The sequence below is a fragment of the Phascolarctos cinereus genome, unplaced genomic scaffold, assembly GCF_003287225.1.
Source record: "Phascolarctos cinereus isolate Bilbo 61053 unplaced genomic scaffold, phaCin_HiC Scaffold_5;HRSCAF=322, whole genome shotgun sequence".
Lineage (NCBI taxonomy): Eukaryota > Metazoa > Chordata > Mammalia > Diprotodontia > Phascolarctidae > Phascolarctos > Phascolarctos cinereus.
Window position 1 is genome coordinate 462,024,818 of NW_027555958.1, and position 20,346 is coordinate 462,045,163.

The 20,346-nt window shown below is 42.3% G+C and overlaps 1 long non-coding RNA gene across 1 annotated transcript; it reads right to left on the reverse strand.

Annotated features, from left to right (window-relative positions):
* Positions 1-1,560: 1,560 nt before the first annotated feature.
* Positions 1,561-16,209, reverse strand: LOC110212907 (uncharacterized). Its single transcript, XR_002325797.2, has 3 exons — positions 16,120-16,209; positions 14,350-14,454; positions 1,561-2,212 (listed from the first exon to the last, which is right to left on the reverse strand). It is a non-coding gene; the product is annotated as an uncharacterized LOC110212907 (long non-coding RNA).
* Between the last annotated feature and the right edge of the window lie 4,137 nt (positions 16,210-20,346).

Consider the following 20,346-nt stretch of genomic DNA (forward strand, 5'->3'; position numbering starts at 1 on the left):
TATAAATGCTTATTCCCGTACACTGAGCAATGCCCCCCCAAAAGAGTTCCTGTTTCCTTGATCCCTCGTTACCATCCCTTTGAAATGCTGTTACCACCTGATGTATTCTGAACAAGGGTCAACCTCACCTTCTGCCTTAGAGACACCACCCCCGACATGCTTCCAATAGACATTTGACTATTCCAACCTTCAATGCCATGTGGAAAGAGAGCCACACACCAGCTCTGAGGAAGAACTTTCCCGTAGGTTATAGCTCCTTAAGGACAGGGACCGGTTTTCTGGTTTAAGCTTTGGCTTTGTTTTGTTTTGTTTTGTTTTGTTTCTCTTTTTTTGTCTTGGGACCCTCAGCATCTAGCACAGTGCCCAGCACATAGAGGTTGCTTCGTAAATGCCTCCTTAATTCTTTGTATGAGACTGTAAGCTATTTTAGAGCATGGATTTTATGTTACCTATGTTCCCAGCACTTGGCATAGAGCTTGGCACGTAGTAGGCTCTTTACAAATGTTGATTAACTGCTGATTAATTGAATTACAGCGTCACGCAGTCACAGAATATAACGACACTTAGCTATTATCTAGTTCAACTCCCTCCTTTTACAGAAGGAGAAACTGAGAACCAAAAGCATGATATGACTTCATTAAAATCTCACAGCATGGAAGTTTCAGGGCCAAGATGTAATGTACACACCTGGAGCAAAAATAGGAGCAGGGGTCATAGAGACGCAGAGGACAGTCCCACCGTAGGTTCCAGGGGAAGGGGCAGTGTGATTCTTATTCTCTTAAGGGTAGGAGGAAAGGCGGCCCACAAGAGGGTCTCAGTAGCAATGACAGCCTGGGGGAGTGGGAATAGCCTGGGCGGGATTATGTGATTCCAACATTCACAGGGGAGAGAACTCTTGCCTTCCAGGGAGGACAAGCTATCTTATACACTTATCATGTCAGCAGCCTGGGTAAAAACCCAGGTCACCATGTCAGTTACAGCTCTGCTCCTGGTTCCCTAACTGGGGCTCTTTACCTTATACCACACTGCTTTTCCAGCTCACCTCCATATTTTATTTTGTTTTCATAATAAATTCTTGGGAATCAGTTGGAATTTAGACAATATCAAAAAAACTTAATATCCTCTTGCCTGGCTATAAGTTCTGACTGACAGTCTTTCTTCCATAGGCTCTTCAATCCTCCAACTAAGGGGACGATATCAGTCTCAGGGTTCTTCGATGATGACTATTCATTCATCAAATCTCTACCATGAGCAAGTATATCCCACCATGGGGGAATATGAAGATTGCCCTCCAGGAAATTAGAGTCCAACAGATAATCTCAAAATCACTGAATCCCAGCTTTAGAGCCATTCAAACGCCATTCCTTTACACCACTTGTATTTACCAAAACCATCACTTTACAGATGTAGCCTATGGAAGTCACATGACTTGATTGGATCACATCTTGGAACAGAGATCTATAGTTAAAGGGATCTCACAAACTGACTTCAATATCTTCATTTTACAGATGAGTAAACTGAGGCACAGAGCTATTTCATGATTTGGGTTTTAATCAAATAATTTCTTGATACATTTCAGTATCATTGGCTGCACTTGGGTATCTGTGTTGGGGCTCCTGCCACATCTGTCCTTAACGGCCATCATGCTCTTAAAAGCTGTCAGTTTCCCAGTGACATGAGTGCATCCTTCTTGTCATTTCTCCCCATCCCCACAAACAGCAGCCTAAAGATATCAGAGCGCTCAATTAGAAGAAATCAGCCAACATCGAGCCTCCCACCTCTTAGGTTATAAACATACTTTATAAACCCCATGAAGGCTGTAATTAAATTTACAAGTGGACTTCCCCACAACTTTAACAAAAGATGTCTGAATGTGTGTGTGTGTGTGTGTGTGTGTGTGTGTGTGTGTGTGTGTGTGTTAAAGTCATGTTCTGGGATGATTATAGCTCCCCTGCTGCTTGGGAAAGATAGTTTCACTTGTAACACTAATAAGTTAAGCAGGAGAGATGCCTGGCCTGGTGAATGGAATGCACTTCACTGCACATCTTGGCTCAGTTGGAAATCGGAAACAGATGGTCCTTGCGGCTGGCTTCCCACTCGAGCTCGCTCGGTGCCAGCCCGTGGTCTTCGGCGGGTTGCTGCTGGCACTCTGTGACTTGAACATAGTAGGACAGTGGCAAAAGAAATCAAATCTTTTCCATTGAGCAGCAAGCTGAAATGAAATTGGACAGATCTGACATTCTATCCTCGACAATGAGTTAGAATATATTAACCTTTTCATTTTTTTAAAAGCGCCTCACTCACATAAGTGATGAATACACTTATCATAAAGTTAAAAGGAAGATTCTTCTTGCGGCAAAGAGGATGGAGAGGTTAGGGTTATGATTTGTTGTCCTGGATTCAAATCCTGGCTACCTGTTTCTTTGGCCAAACCACTTTCCACTTCAGGACTTGGTTTCCCCTGATACAAAGTGGGGGAAATTGATGAAACAACCTTTAGCTCAAAATCCACATTATAGTCCTGGGTCATGTTCCACTGGTTAGCTGAAGAGATGGGATTTCCCTCAGTGGAAGGGAAACTCAAGGAGAGCTGTATATGGGACCTGGAGTCAGGAAAACCTGAGTTCAAATCCTACTTTGGATACTTCCTTGCGGCATGACCCTGAAGAAATCACCAAATTTTGCTCAGCATCAGTAAAATGGGGTAACAATGGCACCTGCTTCCCAGAGTTGTTATAAAAGTCAATCAAGATAACACGTAAAAAGTTCTTTGCCAACCCTAAAAGCAAGCTATCATCGTAATTATTGTTATTATCATCATTAGTCAGGCAAACAGGGTCCCCATCTGGCTCTGACATGGTCCACCCGTGTGACCTTTGGCAAGCAAATTAACCTCTCTGGGCCTTGCTTTCTTCAACTTGAACCCAAGAGGGCAGAGCCAGGTGACCTCTAATGGTCCCTTTCAGCTGTAAGTCTATGACATAGCCATCCCACAAACCATCTCTAAACGGAAATAAGAATAGAATCCTACCGACATTTCTCCCAAAAAGTAAAATCTGCTCTTGCAATGTCCTGCCAGTGGGTTTGTATTAAAATTTTAAAAATCAGGGTTTCCCTTTGGAAGGAAACACCGGTAGCAAAATCAAGGGAAAACTGCCGCTTGTCAGGAAAATGGAGGGGGATGGCACAGGGAGCTGGCTTTGCGCGGGGTTCCGTCGCTCCAGCTTTGTCGATCTTCCCTCCCCAGGGTGGCGGGAGCCAGCGAATCCCCTGTGCCGTTTCTCAGTCTTCTTTTCATCCAGCCTCTTGTCCTTTGGCATTCCTGATGAAGGATGTCCTCAGGAGCCGACAGGTTCCTAGGCATCAGACGGCCGGCACCGACAAAGCAGGTGTTAAAAAGACGTCCTCCCTCGGACCTCCACATCTCTGTCTTCTCCGAGCCTAAAAGGGAACGACGGTTCTGGGCCGGCTTCCCGTCTTCAAATGCTCTTCGTGCACTTATGAATGTTTATTTCCAAGAGTACGGCAGGGAAAGTGGAGAACCTCAGGACATCATTGCAGGCATGAAAGGGCTCTCCAAAACCATCCAGTCCAACCCCGCTGTCTCCCCAAAATAAGAATCCCAATGCAACACAGCTGAGTAGTATCCTGCCTTCCCTTGAAAATCTCCTGGGAGGGAGAAACAAGCACCTACTAAGGCATCCCATTCCACTTCAGAAAAACGTCAATCAAAAAATAAATAAAATAATTTTTTAAAAAAAGAAAAACGTCAATTCTCAGTAAGCTTTTCCTGACAGTATGACTCAGTTTGCCCTTTTGTGACTTCTGCCCCTTGTGTCTGGTACTGCCCTCTGGGTCCAAGCAGAACCAACCAAATCCCTCTTCCAAGTCAAGTCAAGAAGCATTTATTAAGCACCTACTATTTGTCAAACACTGTGCTAAGTGCTGGAGATACAAAGAAAGACCCAAAACAGCCCCAGCCCACTAGAAGCTCACAATCTATGGGGATACAACATGTAAAGACCCCGTGCCTAAAGGACACAGGGAAAGCCTTCCAAATACTTGAACAGAGCTCTCCCAGCCCTAAGAACCTTCTCTTCTCAAGGCTACACATCTATAGTTACTTCAATCCATAGATATAAGGAATGGTCTCAAGGTCCTTCACCATCCTGGATGCCCTCCCTGACACTCACCAGTCAATTAAAGCACTTTTTAAAACACAGTGTCTATAAGAGGGAAATGATAAAGCAATGATCTGATTAGGGAAGGAGGCAGAGGGACCATTACCCCCTTACCCCTGGACTCCATGCCCTGTTTAATATATTCAGGATTTTCCAGCAGGATTAAGGCTAAGGAAGACAGGCTACTAAGAGGATAACATCCTGTTCATAAACAGAGCTGATATTTCTTTTAGTAGAAATGAAATAACCTCCCTTGGAAGCCAGAACTGGAGAGATTTGGGTTTTCGGTTCTAGGAAGTCCACGGTTGTGAACTTCCAGGTTTACAAATGCCCAGTAAACTAATCCTTGATGGCTTCTCAGGTCTTGTAGCTGTTCTACTAAAAGTAAATAATTAATTAAAAAACAAACCAAAAACAACCAATTGATCTCACTTTCTTCAGTACTACTGAGATCCAAGATTTCATCAGTGTGAGCGTTCCAGCATATGGACTGAAATGACAGTCTTGAAAGTCAGGAAAACTGGATTCAGGTACTTCCTCAGGCACATTAGCTGTTACCCTGCTCAAACGATTTAACTTTCCTGGTCTTCTCTTTCCTTCTCAGGAAAATGAAAATAATGATAGCAGATGCATCACAGGGCAGTTATGAGGCTCATGAGTTAATAAACCTTAAATGCTACAGAAATGTCAGTGACCAGGAGTAGCAACACAGATCACAATCCCCTCTACAGCTTAATGAAGACTCTGAGTGATGGTGGCCAAAAGGAGTGTGCCCTGCAACCAATCTGATAATGAGCTGAGTGGCTCCTCAGAACTTGAACCCCCAAGCAATCAGTCAACAAAAAGGCTTTCCAGCTCACATTCTAAGGCTCTGCAAGCTCTCTGAGGGCAAAGCCTGTTTCTTTTTTGTCTTTGTGGTCCCAGAGATAACAATTGCTATTCTACTGTAAAGCTCTCCATGTGTCTTACATGTATTATCTCATTGGACCCTTACAGCAACCCTCTAAGGTGGGTGCTATTATTATCTCATTTTACATTTGAGGAAATTGAAACTAAGAGAGGGTAGATTTCTCTGACACAGCTAGTCAGAGGTCTTCCTGACTCCAAATCCAGTGCTCTATCCACTATGCCACCTAGCTACCTGAACACAGTAAGAACTCAATAAATGCTTATGGATGGATTGATTGATGACTGAGTGACAGGAATTTTCAAAGCTTTTGATCTATTTGCACCATTTTCAAGAAGCCAGGGTCACAGTGAAGAATCTGAGGAAGGATTCAGGAGTCACTGTGGTATTGTGGCCCCTTCTTATTTTTCCAGCCTTTTTATACCTTCCTGTGACACTAGCCTCCTGGCCATTCTTCAAACATGGCACTCCACCTCCCAACCCCAAGTGTTTTTATTGACTGTCCCTCATATTGCAAATGCCTTCCCTCCTCATCCCCATTTCCTGACTTCCCTTCAAGTCTCAGCTAAAGCCCTATCTTCTGCAAGATATCTTTCCCAGTCCTTCTTAATCTTAGTGTTTTCTCTCTGAGACTACCTCTAATTACTCCTGTTTATATATTGTTTGTAGGGCAGCTAAGCAGTGCCATAGTGCACAGAGCACCAGGCCTGGAGTCAGGAAGATTCCTCTTTCTGAGTTCAAATACAGCCTCAGACACTCACTAGCAATGTGACCCTGGGCAAGTCACTGAACCTTGTTTGCCTCCGTTTCCTCAACTGTAAAATGACCTTAGAGAAGGAAATGGCAAACCACTCCAGTATCTTCGCCAAAAAAACCCCAAATGGGGCCATGGAGAGCTGGACACGATGGAAGTTACTGAACCATATCTTGTTTGTATATAGTTGTTTGAATGTTGATTCTCCCTTTGGACTGCGACTTCCTAGAGAAGAAACTGGTCCTTCCTTTCCCCTCTCTTCCTTTCTCTTCCCTTTCATTCTTCTTCCTTTCCCTTCCCCTTTCCTCCTTTTCCTTTGCTTTTTTCCTTTCCTTTCCTTCTTGTATTACTTTCCTTTTCCTCTTTTTCTTTCCTTTTTTATCCACTGTGCTTAATATAGTACCTGGCACAGGGTAGGCACTTCAATAAATGTTAATTGATTGGCTAACTGACTATTAGATTTTGAATCAGAAAACGAGTTCAGATCTCAGCTCTGCTACATAGGAAGGCTAAAAGAGAACACTGTAATACAAACAAGGATTATAAACCACCAGCAATTCAATTGGATGAGCAACTACTGCCTTGTGACCTTGGATAAGTCACTTTACTTCTCTGAGACTCAGTTTCTCCAGTTTTGAGACTTAAATGAGGAGTTAGGATTAGAGGACATCTCGGAACACTTCCACCTCTAAGTTCATGATTCTCTGATCCTGTGATTTACTGTAAGAGTTGCATTAATTTATTGACTGGTCAGGGTGATAGGTCCTCTTCAGAAAGTTTCTCAATGGTCCTGACACTAAAGTTTCCAAGATCAAAACTGTTCTGTATTTCAAAATGTTATTTCCCATCCTTCCCCATCACAAAAGAGCTTCCCATCCCCACCCAGAAAAACAAATCCAAGTCATTCCTAAATTTGCTTCAGAGCTCCAGGTTTCCCAAGTGCATTCATGCACATTTTCTCTTCCAAGCAACCTTGTGGTAGGACAAGACTTATTACAGATGTTTTGATGTTGTCCAGTCATGTCCGACTCTTCATGACCCTCATTTTTTTGGGAGGAGGAGTTTCTTGGCAAAGATACTCAAGTGGTTTGTCAATTCTTTCTCCAGCTTATTTTACAGATGAGGAAACTGAGGCAAACAGGGTTAAATGACTTGCCCAGGGTCATGCCACTGGTCAGTATCTCAGATCTTCGAACTCAGATCTTCCTACCTACTGATGTTTTACCAATGAAGGCCAGAGAAGTGAAGGGAGTTTCCTAAGATCACACAGCTCATAAGCAGACAAGTCTGCATCTGCACAAGGGGCTCCACCATTCTTTCCACTAGAGGCCATCATCTCTCCCATATATCAAGTAGCAGACTTGACTAGAGGACTTCTCAGGCTGCTACTCTGCCTCTGTCACCAGGGAAGACATCCAGTTTCTCTGGCCTTAGTTTCCTCATCTGTAAACATTACACAATGCTGTCTGTAGTGCCTATACCCTAAGGCTATTGTGAAGTCCTAATGAGATGATGTCTGTAAATAGCTCTGCAAACCTTAAGGTGCTATGTCAACGTCTGCCTTTACAATTAAACTGGTGACAGATTGTGTCTGGAAATGTTGAGATACTCTGTTCTATCTTTCTCTTAGGTCCTTTTGTTAAGATGCCTACAAGGAAAACTAAGCTTAAAAAAATTAATTGGGATGGGGGTAGGGGGCTGACCTGTGATTTTGTGATTTAATTGGCACGAGGACCTCCCTCCTCCCAGTCAGATCAGCATCTCAGCAATCTGTGGTGTCAGAGCTGTCTGGCACACTGAAAGGTTAACACAGGGATGCGGAAACTTTGGCCTGGGGGCCACATGTGGCCCTCTAGATCCTCAAGTGTGGCCCTTCACAATTGTGAAATTTGGATTCCGTCAAAGGGCCACATTTGAGGACCTAGAAGGCCACATGTGGCCTCCAGGCTGCAGGGTCCACATCCTCTGGTTAATCAATTTGCCCAGACTCTCCCAGCCCATGTGTGCGTGTGTGCGTGTGTGTGTGTGTGTGTGTGTGTGTGTGTGTGTGTGTGTGTGTCACAGGCAGTTCTCTGACCCAAAGTCCAGTCCTCAATTACCTATATCACCCCATCTCTCACACTCAAAAACTCCCATTGGAAAAAAAAATCCAGAAACAAGCTATGTGACCAATGATTGGGGAGAATAATGAAACAAACTCCATCAGATGGATTTAATGGACTAGCTCTGCCCTTTAAGGAAACAGTAAATGTACGGGGCCATAGAAATTATACCAGCTCTGGAAACCAACTCTGGAAAATTCAGTTGTGCCTGACTGTTCATGACCCATTTGGGATTTTCTTGAAAGAGACACTGGAGTGGTTTGCCATTTCCTTCTCCAGCCCATTTTACAGATGAGGAAATTGAGGCAGACAGGGTTAAGTGATTTGCCCAGGGTCATGCAGCTAATAAGTATCTGAGGATGGATTTCAATTCAGGTCTTCCTGACTCTAGGCCTGGCACTCTATTCACTATACTACCTAGCTGCTCGCTAGAATCAAAGGACCTGGATTCAAATCCCACCTGACACCAACTGTGTAACTTTGAGCAAATTCCTAAATTCTCTGAACTTTAATGTCCTCATCATTAAATGAGGGGGGTTGGATGAGAGCAGGGGTCTTCACTTTGGACCCACCAATGCACAAAAACAAAAAGGTGAATGCCCCTGAACTAGGTGGTCTCTGAGGCTCCTTCCATCTCTATCTCCATGATTTGAGGATCCTGAGAGTTCAAAGGGACCTGGGAAGGCTTCCATGAGATGATGCAGGGTAAAGAAGAAGAACGTGCAAGGTGTGATACACACATCTGGCCACGGCACTGTAAATGAGGCACAGGCACCGACGCTTCAGGCCACGCTGGCCACAGATGATGAGCAGCAGAGCCATCTTGCTTCCTATCTGTTCAAAAATGCTCAATATCGGGGGAGAAAGCGATGTGGGCACTTGGCCACTTGATCAAACTGTTTTCAAGGAAAATGTACTTGCACTGTAGGAAGTGTCTGCTATATCAGAGCAAAATATATCAATTAAAAACAAATGAATGCTATGGAAAATTCAATAGGCATGTATGAATACTACTGAGGGTATAGCAGCAAAGCCTCAGGGGAGACCTGAAGTTTAAATAAGACACTACTTCTGACAGACACATACACAAAGGACAATAATACAAAATACAAATAAGAAATACAAGAGAGGTGCAAACTCCCATAAGTGTTCATAGCGGGATGCAGAGAGAAGGGGTCTCAGGTGTGCAGATGAGGGGCCCAAGAAGCCTCAGCAGGAAGGGCCTTGGGCTCAGAGCCACACAATCAAATCTTGTCTCTGTCACTCACTACTTGTGTGGCCTTGAGTTGCCTGCTGCTCTTTTTGGGGCCTCAGTTTCCTCACCTATAGAATGAAGGGGTTGAACCTGATGACCCCTCCCAGGTCTATATCTCTGACCCTGTCAAAGGAAATCAAAGAAGACTTCCTAGAAGAGGGGGCAGGCTTTGAGACGCACTTTAAAGGATTGGGGGTTTGGGTGAGGAGAGTCCAGGTAGAAAAAATAGCTGAGAAGAGACAGAAGAAAGGCGAAGAAAGTAGGAATAACTTCCAAAATTTCTCATGTTATTTATCTCAGTCCTTTCTACAATAGCACCTTTCAGGCAGGCAGAAGAAGGCTAATAGATGACATTCAGTACCATATTGTCATTTAACCACATCTGTGTTGTTTTATATTTAAATAAAAGCTCTCCCTTTTTACCATGCACCTGCCATTACCCAGATACAGGGGAGGCCTGAAGAATGGACTATGGCTAGAAGAGTCACAGTAACATCCCGGGGCATTTGGGTTCCAAAAGCTATTTCCCTTTCAATGATGAATCAAATTATTTGGGTGGTGGGGTTGGCCAATGGCACCCACATGAAGCCAGCAAGCCATGGGCAAGTCTGCCTCTTCCTCCCACGAGGTCAAAAACTATTAGAAATCAAATCATTCATTCTAGAACTCAAAAACACCCACGTAGGGCCAGATTTGCACAGGCCACCTTCAGCAGCTCCCACCATCTACTGCCTCTATTGGCTCTGTCCCTTTCTGAGGGTCTGTTCAAAACAGATACATATATTATATATTATATATACATATATATATATGATATATATGTATATATACTTTTTTCTGCTTTATTCAAAGCAGAAAAAAATAAGGAAATATGAAAGCCTATAGACGCTTGGATTTTTTCATTGTTCCAAAGCTTTCTATCCTCGGATCCATCCAGTTTCAGGTTCAGAAGAAAAACGTCCAAGGAAAAGAGTTAAATTCAAAATATGTAGCCGCTTTCTGGTGTCATTTTTTTTTCTTTCTGACTGAAGGCAAACCATTTGCCTGTTTGTTTCCAAAAAGGCATCTGCCAGCAATCAAAGGGGGAAGAAACGCATGGAGCAAATGCAATTGTTTGGAGTAGTATTTCCTGGATCATGTTAAATGCTTAAATTGCTCCCCATTACGCTCACCAAATAATTTTATTTCCCACAATCATTGCAATATTTAGCATGTTGAATTTGATCTTGTTTTAAGGCTATTAACAACGGGCGTGGCTTGTGAAGGGCCTAATTGCTCAATGGGAAAGACCAGCTTCCGCCATCCCCATACAGCACAATGATAAAGTTAAACGTGCCTAATTGTTCTGGATTTAAAACACCATTATCCAATAATATTTATCATTTCTTTGTTCAGGACTACCGGGCCATCTGGAGGGAAATCTTCTCAGGCTTCACTCATTCACAAAGTGAAATCTGTCCTCTTGTTTCCCAGCTTACCTTGGGCACCATTCATAAATATTAGATGGGCCTAGGCTGGCTTGGGCCAGGCACAGCCCATCCCCATGAACATGGAGCGGTAGAAAAATTGGGGGGCTATTGATTGACAACACTGAAATAGACAAAGCTAAGCATTCATGGCTGGCTCTGAAATTTCCACTTGCCTTATGGTGCCCCAATGAAAAGGCAGAAGGCCAGGCAGGTCCCAGAGTAGAGAAGCTGGGGAGGGTTTGCTTTGTGTAGACAAGGAAAGAGGGATAAAGCTGACACTAATTCAAAGATGGAAACGCTACTTAAAAAAAAAAAACCTAACTTGGTAGGTGGTGGAGGTGACTATTTCGTGCAGCTCCTTCAGAACATTTTCCTCCTTTTCTCTAAGTGGTCAGCTGAAGAAAGACCAGTTCATTTGAACAAAACGGAAGTAACAGAAGACGCTAAATGTTTTGGCAGGCCAGTTTCTGGCAAGGAGTTTTCCTCTCTTCCTGGACTCTTGAATCTCACTTAACACTGCCCAGTTTCCTTCAGACCCCTTTTCTGTAAACAGAAATGACTCTCTGGTTTAATCAGAGGCACGGCACTGAGTCACCTCGCAGTCAGATAGCCCATGTCATTGGTAGCCATTTACTTCCTCATCTTACCTCCAACCCCAAAATTACACAAAACAAGGTGATTCATGTTGGGGTGGGGGTTCGGTGGGAAGGGTGGGAGTGGGGGAGGGGAAAGAAAGAAAAGAATTACATTTATTATTGAAATCATTCATTCTCTGAGGGCCGTTTTCCTGTTTCAAATTATAAAAAAAAAAAAAAGCTTTACAGGGTTGCTGAAGGACATAGGCCTTCCCAAAATAAGCTGGGCCATTTGCTAGGCTCTGAAGAGTTAAATGACCCTTGCTAGGTAAAGAGTCTCAAAATTGTGTTGGAGGAAGCAGTGACCCGCGGATTTAAACTCTGCCTGTGTTTCAGTGATAGGATGTACAATGTTGGTGAAACTGAAAATTATTGTGTCCTACAGACTTCCAAGAGAATAATACATATATATATATATATATATATATATATATATATATATATATATATATATATATATACATATATATATGTATATATATATATATATACATATATATATGTATATATATGGGACAGACAGTTGGGCTGTGAATGAGTGTGTTTCCCGCCAACACAGTCACATTGCTCTCAGAAGCAGCAATAGATGGCCTTGTCCAGGTTTAAGGGCTTGCTTCTGGGGTATTTTCCAGAGCATATTTCTTCTCCCAAGACTTCTTTACAAAAGCACAGAACTACTGAAAAAAAAAAAGCTGCAGGGTACATTGCACCAGCTACCTTTCTAAAAGGATTTCAGCAGGTCCCCGTTGCCCCAGTGCCGTCAAAGGATTAAAATATGACATAAATCCTTCTCTCTGGAGCCCAGAGTTTCTTATTTCAACCTCACTCTCTTGAGAAGGAAGAACTCCAAAGTGCCCCATGTCACCTCAACTTCCAGTGAATTTATCTAAAAATCCCTCTCCTCCATCACCCTTTCATACGGAGCTCATATGGCGGTTTCCATTTCCTTGGAAAAGAGTATGTGTAGTTTTTTTAATAAAAAAAAGGATTAATGTAAAGCAATTAGACTTGATTTTCAGAATAAGGAAGTCTAACTAGAGAAGTGATTGAAAATGATTGGTCTTCTTCCATGCAAAAATTTTAAAAATTTTCCATTTCTGGGGCATCATAGGAAGTGTATGTGTGTGATGGAAGGGTATTAGTGTATGTTAATAGGCCCCGAAAGAAACACTAATATGTAATTAAAATTGATTAAAATATTGTCCAAGTGATTATTCTTGTGAAAATCTATTCACTGTAATAAAATGTCAGTTGATCTCAGAAATGAGAAACTGGAAATATAGGGTATCCTGTTCATATCCCTCCAAGTTCACGTACACACATGAATGTGTGTGTGTGTGTTACACAGATTTATTTTCATAAAAAAAAAAATTTTTTAATTAACCGTAAAGTTGCAAGCTGGACACATCTCCTGGTTCAGGGGTTTTTCTTTCTTTCTTTTTTAATTTGCTTTGAATGATTATGGGTGAGCTGGACAAACCTAGCTGAAAATTGTCTAAATCATCCGCTCCCTGCTCTCGTCCTTCAGAAAAAGTGGCCGTGAAAACCAGATACCAAATAAGCCTGAAAGTGAGAGAGAGAGAGAGAGAGAGAGAGAGAGAGAGAGAGAGAGAGAGAGAGAGAGAGAGAGAGAAGGAAAAAAAACCCAAAACATTGCATGATAGTCTCTAAGCAGTTCCATCTGTCAAGCAGAAATTTTAGGCTAATAGCCTGTGGCGATCTCTCTGCGTAGTCCACTACCTGCCTTTGTCCTATTAAATCTCTTTATTCTCCTTTTAAAAAGGGGGGAGGGAAAAAAAGAAAAAAGGGGGGTGGAAGGAAAGGAAAAACCTTGTAGACCAAAATCATCTGAGTGATGAAGCCCTAATTTTAACCGCCTCTTTGATGTGTAGCAGTGGGCTCTGGTGTGCTCCAAAAGCAGAGCAAAGACAGCGAAGCAGTAGGCGCAGATGACTTCTCATCTGTACCTCACCTTGCCACTGGGTCTGGGAGAGATTGGTTCATTGGCAAGGAGACTTTTTTTTTTTTACCCATGATTCCATATGGTATGGACCGGACTACATGTTGCCCAACATGCCATCGCAAATGTTTTCTCAATTAGGTGTCTTATCTCCCGTGAGTTAGCATCAGATGAGGCTTGCTGACAGCGTCATGGCAGCTAAAGCTTCGGATGGCTCCATCAAATGGCAGCTCTGCTACGACATCTCGGCCAGAACTTGGTGGATGGTGAGTTGGCAGCCGGGGCTGCCTTTTTTTTTTTTCCCTTCCTCCTTTTTTTTTTCCGACTTTCCCTCCCTCTTTGACAAAATGTCCCAGACCTCACATTCATCAAATTAACATTTGATTTTTTTCACACTCTTCCAGGGCCGCCAGCCTGGCTCCCCCCTGTTCCTTCTTGCCTTGTTCGCTCTCCCCCTGCCACTCTGGGCTCTGAGTTCCCAGGAGTTGGCCACAGGACAGAGTTTGGTTCTGTCAGGGCTGGGTAGGGGGTGGGGGGCTTAAAGAGGGGGGCTTTAAAAATTGGTCATTTAATTTTGATGGTTTTGCTTTAAATGTGGAAAGTTTTGCTCTGCGAGTTGGGGTTGAGTAGGGACTTGACAAAACTGAGTTTTTTGTCCTCGGTCTCTTAGTTCTGGCCACAAGCGTCTTACACACTGCTTGATCTTTTTTCCAAGGACAATATTTTCTGATGACCTGAGATGGAGAGTGAGAGGGGAGGAGGGGACAGTTCCATTCTCTTTTTTTTGGGGGGGGGAGAAATTAAAACCCAAACAAGTGAACTTAGAGTGGACTGACCTCATCTAGAGTCCCACTAGGCACATGGCCTGAAATCGTCTCCTCTGAGGTGTTCAGATCAGGCTTCCCCACCACCTCCCCACCTCCAACTTCACTTCATTTTGCCCGTTTGGAATAAAACAGGTTCCCCCTTGTCATCAGCACCGGGCATGTGCAGCTAGGGCCCCCCATCTTCTGCCTCGGAGCTGCTCCAGGGACCATGAAAGTTGTAATAAAGTCCTAACATGCGCCACAGAACGAGTTAACTCACATGTCATGGTCGGCCAGGCCAGGCAACCTTTGACATCTTGTATCCACAAGAGGTAGAGTGAGTCAGGAGATGCACAATAGTTCATTGTGGCCGGGGATGCCAGTCCTGTTGTGAGGAAGAGAGTCTCAGGTCATTACTGCCCTCGTTAGGGTGGTGTCCGTTAAGGATTAATTCGTTAGCAGCGCATTTCTCGTTTTCGGTAATTATTATTCTTGTGGCAAGCGTGAATTCTTCCAGGGAGAGAAAAAAGTTTGCTGCCAGGACAATGAACGTATTATCCGTTTCTAACTGGACCGTGAACTCCAGCTCATTTCACATAGATATCAGTTTAAAAAAAGAGGGGGGGTGGTGTTTAGGGGGGGTGGGGGGGGACTAGCGAATGGAATTACAAAACAAGGCATGATCGGTTTCATTGTATGAACCACTGAAACTGTTTCCCTTCCCTGGTCCTGCCCTGTCCGATTTTCGGGATCGTTTTTGAGAAGTTTTTAGGACTTCTGGGAACTGAAAGATTTTTTTTAAAATGACCTACGGAAGGATGGAAGCGGCTGCTTGGGGTGCATTGTATAAGCACATCCTGGAACTTGAGTTAAGGTGTGTGTGTGTGTGTGTGTGTGTGTGTGTGTGTGTGTGTGTGTGTGTGTGTGTGTGTCTGTATCTGTGTGTATGTGTTTGGGTGCGTGGTTTTACTTTTAATTTCTTAACTATACATTAAAGACTCGCCCGATGGTTGCCAGGAAAATGTTGCATTGTATCTTTCGGTTAATTAGTCTAGTGGAAGACTAACCACTTAGCTCCTGAAATTTTATTCACACTACTTATTTTCCAATTAGAGTTTCTGCCAGGGAGAAAATGAGTTTTTACTTGTATGCTTGGATGCTATTACCTATCCTTTTGCCTCATGCTTCTTGTTAAATGCTAGAAATAAATGTATCGATGAGTTGGGTGATTGATTTCTTAGGAAAGTTATAAGCTTTGGGGGGAAAGAAAAGAAGTGCATGCTGATGGACATAGTTGTTTTTTTTAATAGACTGTTACATTTTTGTAGTAAGATATGCCATCCTCTTATTTGGTGGGACTCATCGATTGTTGCTCCGTAGGTGAACAACTGTAATCTCTTGCCATAAAGTTTACTTGGAAGTTGCTTTTCATTTAAAATTATTTTACAGATGTTTTACTGCTGGATATATAAAATATAAAAGTGATGGAAACATTTAGTAATGCACTTGACTAAAAATAAACAACAGGATAGCCACACATGCTGTTGTTTACATTGAACTCAAGGGAATCTCTTCCAAACTTTAAGGCACCGGTAGATTTCTGTTCTGAAAGGAGCAAGAAACCAGTATGTTCTCTAAAGAAGCTAGACAAGTTAGCTTAAAGGAGAAATCAATTTTGCTGGAGTTGAAATTAACAATGTAGGATCACAGTTTGGAAACATTACTTGCAAATAATTGCTACACACATTTTTCATCAGTGACGGAAAATCTAGTCCTTTGGGGAAAGAGAACAGGTCCAATTAGAATGAAAAGCGAAATTCAGATTTCAGGGGTTTGTTTTGGTTTTTGCTATTTCTCTCTCCTTCCCTTTCTGACTGTCAGCCCCTTCTTTGACTCTCCCCCCTCCCACACATCCGCTCACCAACAAACAAATAAAAATGCCAAAAAACAAAACAAAGGGAAAAAAATGACAAAGCAAATCCCACTTAACCAGAATTTAGGTACAAGCCTAGAGTTTTTCATCGAAGGCAAAGAAAGCTTTGGAAATTACCTCATGCATCATCAAGGTCCCCCGCTGCAGAGTGAGAAACTTCAGATGAGTCCTCCCAGCAAACATACAAAGGGATTTCATTGAATGCCCCTTCCGCCCACAGAGACTCAGCTGCCAAGGCCGGGATATGCAATTTTGCTTTTTAATGAATCGTAAACAATTTGTATGGCAAACGAGTTTGTTTGTTTTTGTTCTGGGGCATGTGTGGAGTGGAGTTGTAGCCAGTTACATAGTAATCTACTGTCGCATAGCATATCCAAATGATGGCAAGATTCTGTACTGTTTTTACTTTTTCCCCCCAAAATAAAGACCTGTTATCGTGAAAGAAACTACTTTATAAAAGGCTGAGAATAATGCCCTCTTTCCCTCTTCTTTTTTTTCTCTCTCCTATCTCTTTCCCCTCTCCATCTCCTCCCTCTGATATGAATTCACTCTAGTTCTGTCTCCTTGCCTCTCTGGCTTATTGATAACTAGTTGGAAATCAGTTGATTAGATAATTAGCTTTTAAAATGAACACATTTTTTTGTCAAGGGACTAAAGAGCCCCTCTCTTGTATGAGGTGTGGGTTCTTGGAGGAGCCATTCTTGCCTTCCAAATTAACCTTCCACTTCTGATGCCTATTCGGGTGTTTATAGGTACAGGATATAACAAACTTTCAATTTGCATTTCCATATCAAAAGGGAACATGGGGTCAAGAGAGCCAGAAGTCAAAGGAAAACTTTTTATTACATCTGAGAACATTATAAACAAACTTTGTCTTTGACTAGCAGTCCGGCTTCTTGGTGTGTGTAGATTTTAACATTAATTACATTTGTCACTGCCACTTATGAGAAATCTTTTGAAATCCGAGCCTCCTCTCTAAATGCTTTAATCACGCAAATCAAGAAATAGATATTGCGTATCAATTTAGTCTAATGATGTTGTGACATCTCTCACTGAAACCTTCTCGACATGAAAATACAGAAAACCTCCATGAAATCCCCCTCCACTTTCAAGGTTTGCAAATGGTACATCACTTGCCTGAGCTACAAGCTGCTATTGAGGGAATTTTTGACCAATAGATCTTTTATTATTTACTTAAGTCCTATATGCCAGGCATTAATATAAAAGGGGAAAAATATCTCCACATTTGCAGTTATCCATTGACTGATAATAAGGTGTATGGGACAATTGCAGCACATTCATCTCAAAACACCGATTACCTTTACTTACTGGTCAGCAATTAAAAACAAAAAATCACAGTGGCCAAAAATGCAGAATGTGAAATTGTCTCTTTAGTTTCCCTAACTGATGTTAGAGCTTTGGCGTTTATTATGGATGCCTTGTCCCTGTAAGTCAATTTTTTTCCCAACAAGAGCTGTCCATCATTCCATCAAAATTCTCAACACACCTTTTTCCTCAGGGACCTTCCTGGTCAAGAAAGTCATCTTTCCTGTACCCAGAACAGTCCCCACCATTTAAAAAGAGCTTATGCACAGAAGGTTACAAGGTGTTTCAGTGAATTATCTTTAGCCCAAGTTTGACGATACCAATGAATCCCTCAGCTCCAGCAAACTTGGAGAATGAATGACAGTCTCACTGATGCATAGCTAAGAACTCATATTTCATTGAAACCCTTTTCCCACCTTTGATGGATATTTTCAATTCATCTTGGAAGCTGTCTTTGAAATCTTCATTTTTAATATGAACAATGCTTGACGATGACTCTTTACTCTTTTCTACTAAATGCAGGGTAGAATGGCTTTTTTTCTTCCATCGGTTTGCCCCATCTCTTTCAAGATGTTGATCAAAATAGTTAGGGTCCGGGAAGGGTGTCCTATAATAGCTAACAAGGAAAAGTCTCAACATGAAGAGGACTTAGGCCTGTAACATGACTAAACTCTCAGCATCAACTTCCCAGGGGAGGATCTACTCTAAACAAGTTTTTAAAAATTCTGTTTCATGTTATAATGCAGAAGGATATTTTGACACATCTCTGTTGAATGAAATGTCTCGATATGCAATCATGAAAAATATGTCTGGCTCTTATTCCGACTTCATTTATAAATATATGTGCCCATGTATAATGATTAGTTAAAAAAAAAAAGTATAAACCATTAGAGTGTACACCATTGGAGGCACATTTCAATGGACAAATAACCTCCCCTTACTATAGTTCCTTTTCTTCTCACACTGTCTAATAAAACAATCATTTTCCGTGGCTATAAGCTGATCCTAGGTGACATCTTTTGCAGTGGTGCTCACTTTTGGGGGAGGAAGGGAGAGAGAAAATGACCCTTTAAATTATGGATCCATTTTGCTGCTGGTTTTTAAAAATCAAATCCACATCATCTCAAAGTAACTTCTTCAAAAATGTGCTTGGCTGGGTCCATGGATTTAGACTATCTTTTTAAAAATCTTGCTTTGCTATTACTACACTCATTTCGCCTATGAACTTTAGATGGTAAAATGTAAGCTTTGTCCTGGCTGGTTTTTCTCCTCGATTTCCTTCACCTGTCCCAAATATCATTTAAGGAATGGTTCTAATTTAAAAATCCAGAGTCAGGGTCTGATTAGAAGACAGGAAATTGGAGGATTAAACTGTCTGGTTGAACTTCCTTTTCTTATCAGCACTGAGTAACTTATGCTGGATTATAAACTCAACAAGACAGTTTTTACAGTATATTGTCCCACACGGTTGTGTGTATGTTTGTGTCCAGTGGTGTATGTTTGTGGACAAGTTTATGTGGAAAAGTTTCTCCCTAAAATGAGTGTGGAACAAATCGTAAATTCTAAGCTGGTGTTTTCTTTCATTTTCCTTCCCACTAGAAAGAGTGGGCTGGTTGGAGACTCAGACTGCTGTGATCCATGGCGATCAATGTTTATTTCTTCAGTGATATCGTTTAAATGAACTTTCTCTTACAAACACTTTCTATGAAACTGAGAAAATACAGAAGGAAATCCTTTAAGGAGGAAAGTGAGATCAATGCCATTGTTTTCTAAGAGAAAGATGGATCCAGGAAACAAGGGATCCTTCAGAATCAGAGACACCAAGGGACAGATGTGGGGTGGCTGCCTGGTGAGGAGGGAGCTGGGGACTCCCTCATCTTATGCTTCGGGAGCCAAACCACTTAGTTACTTCTCTCTCAAGCGAGAGAAGAAATCAGCTAAGCAACGGGAACAGGGTATAAGATCATAGGCTGCAATGTTCCAGGTGAGAATATCCCTGTGACATGGGGGTGCAAATGGAGAGAAAGATAGAGACAGGGGGACTTTTGTGTGCACAAATCAGTGTAACTAACAACATTCCAACTGTCCTAGATATTTTTATTCCTGTGTCTTGCTTCCTAAACGCCCTCCAGTCAAGCACTGGAGTTTAGGATGTCATCTTACTGTTGAATCCTACTTCTGTCTCTGTGTCTCTGTGTCTCTGTCTCTGTGAATCTCTCTCTCTCTCTCTCTCTCTCTCTCTCTCTCTCTCTCTCTCTCTCTCTCTCTCTCTCTCTCTCACTCTCACTCTCTCTCTCTCTCTCTCTCCCCCGTGTCTCTCCCCCTCTTCATATTTTACTTTCTGCTTCTCTGTCTCTCTCCATGTTTCTCTCTGTCCATCTCTCTCTCTGTCACTCTCTCTCCATCTCTCTGTCTCTCTAGCTGTTTCTGTCTCTGTCTCTGTGTCTGTCTTTCTCTGTCTCTGTTTTCTGTCTCTGTGTGTCTCCCTGTCTCTGTGTATGTCTCTCTGACTCTCTCTTTGCCTGCCTGTCTCCCTCTGTCTCTCTTTTCTTCTCTCTCTGTCTGTCTCTGTCTCTGTCTCTGTCTCTCTGTCTCTGTCTCTCTCTCTTTCTCTCTCTCTCCCTCCCCACTCCCTTTTTCTTCCCCCTGTCTTCCATTTAGTAAGGGGCTCAGAAATATGTGGTGTGATTTAACTAACTGAGGTAGCATGGAATAATGGATAAACTATTTATTGGTCTTAGAGTCAGGAAAATCTGAGTTCAAATCCTTTCTCAAACATTTACCAGCTGTGTGACACCAAAGAAATCATCTAACTTCTCTGTTCCTTAATTTCCTACTCTGTGAAGAAACAGGGGTGGTAATCAATAACAGCTCCAAGTCTGTGCCCCCTCTATTCGTTCTGAAATGGGCAACAATGAACCATCTCTCTGGATCCCCATTTCCTCAGCTTGGGTTCAATGATTTCTGACGTCATTCCCAATTCTAGATCTATGATCTACGGTTGGGATTCTCCTTTTG